Raw genomic sequence first — 2,467 nt, 5'->3', positions numbered from 1 at the left:
TTTTTCGAATGCATTATTCTCTTTCCTCAAAGTGTCTCTTAAAAAGTTGTCTATCACGATAATTTATCTTATGTGCAAACACATTATTCCTATTTTTAACAACTGATACCAAAGGAACATTTGAAGTAATGTGAAATATCATTATTATGTCTGCCAGGTATCAAAAATAAAAATTACAATTCTGAATATAAAAATCAACACTATTATTATTATTTGTTACATTATCAATTCTATTTTTATACATTTATGAATTTGTTGATAATTATTTGATGTTTATCTCATACAAATTTACTCTGACATCACTTAAAATGACAATTATTTGAAGTATTAACATATGTTTGGCTTTGCTAAACTTATGTTAATACTTAAGTTGCATACTGAATCTAAATCTTCCACATTAAATTTTGATTCTTAATTAACATATATTGAAAGTATAAATATCTAGTTTATATATGTGCAATTAATAATCCTATTAAAATTATCAAAAATTTAAGAAAAATGAAATATATAAATTCATAAATATCTAAATACGAGATCTTACAAAAAGAATGTTATCATTTTAAATAATTGTAATTACATCAATTATTATTTGAGAATGCTGTAATGTACAGTACGTGGAATACTGTCCGAATTTCATGTTTGTCCATTACAGTTTCTTGATGTCATATGACACAAATCCAACTCAAAACTCAACATTCTTCCTGCATTTGCTATTTCATATACTATATGTTGTTACACTTCCCATGGCAGCCACGATTCTATGGTTGCTGCAGGTTACTTGCGTAAAACAATGACGAATAATCCCGACTTTGTAAACTGTGGAAAACAAAATGCCTTCTGTATTGCATAGTCACAATTTTCATTTAAGGCACTTCTTATAGGTAGTAGATGATGAGACATTTGAATGTGGACAGAATGTGAAAGTTGTATATATTTGAAGTATTCTGAGTGTTAGGCATATTAAGAATAAGAGACCAATTTCTCAAATTTAAACCAATTAAGTTGCAAATTAATAGCAAGGTTTTGGCCAAAGTTTTCATCTTTAATACATGAACTTTGAGATAGCAGCGCTCAACATTTACATTTTAGAGATGAATACTTTGGCCACAACCTCACTAATATAGATGGAGTCAAGTATATCAGATGTAATTTAAGTTCTGCAAAAGTATACATCAGTATACTTATATCACCATGTATATTATTAATATCATTTCTTTATCAGGAATTAAATATTAACTTGCTATGTTAATATGATTAATATAAGTATATTTTAATATCTTATCATTTACACCTAAGTTTTCTTAACTTGTAATGCAATTACAGCTGTGATTTTGATTTATAATACTTCAAAAATTATCAAAATTTGATAAGTTTAACTAAACAGAATAAACATGGCAGTAAAATGCCACAATTGTTTCTTTTTTCATATTTATATTTATTCTGTGAAATATTTAGATAGAGGGGACCCAACAAGGTCATTCAAACGGGACCCTAGATTATTATAGAGTGGCTCCATAATTTAGAATGCTTTGTGTAAAGAAATATGCTAGAAAAGTGATATAAATTATGAGGTTTTGGAGAGGAATTAGGATATATTATTAGCTCAAGACCTATTGTGTCTCTCTCGCCTCTGATTTTGAATAAAACAACAATCATTCTAAATCATTCCGATAATTGAAGTCATCTTAACTAAACACACATTAATTTAATTAAGTACAATTTCTAGTTAGATTTTTCAGAAATTCATATGAAAAAAGCACTAATATCTACATTTTATTGCACACATTTTTCCAAAATTAACAATTATTCATTTTTATCTATAATTAAAATCCTTAACATATCAATGATAGAAGAGGAGAATTATAATGTAATCATATAAAGTGGAAGCATGATATCATCATCTAGATGTTCCTCCGTTAAAAAAAAGGGTAATGATAAGTTATCTGATCAAGGTCAATTACTTTATCATTTGTCATGTTTATTTTATAGATTTAATAACGTAAAAAATTTTTAAAAATTTGTGAATTACACATAAGTTATTGCGTTAAAATAAAAGGGAAATTATCGGCTAAATTAAATAAAAAAATAAAAGACAAGTGCTGCCATCTTTTGGTGCAAATAATTTAAACTACTCGAAAATGTTTAATTGAAGCGGAAAATTTTAATGAATTCATCACCGTGCTGACGTCACAGCTGCGTTTTTTCACACACCAACCGAAACGTATGACAATAACGGCAAATATTTAAAAAAAATTAATGAAATCCAGTTTAATCTTCAGGCTTTGCAACTCTGAAGGGTTGTTATTTATCGTAACGACCACCTGATGACAATAATCATTAAAAATAAAGAAAAACGGAGAGGGGGAGAAAATAAATAATGATTCACCCAGTTTACTCATCAGATCACGTGGTACGAACGGAACTGCCGACGTCATTAGCGTAACTACTGCGCACGCTCGTCTTATAA

Source organism: Centruroides vittatus, unplaced genomic scaffold (assembly GCF_030686945.1).
Source record: "Centruroides vittatus isolate TY-2023 unplaced genomic scaffold, ASM3068694v2 contig_3318, whole genome shotgun sequence".
Taxonomy (NCBI): domain Eukaryota; kingdom Metazoa; phylum Arthropoda; class Arachnida; order Scorpiones; family Buthidae; genus Centruroides; species Centruroides vittatus.
Note: the sequence above shows the minus strand (reverse complement) of the source record.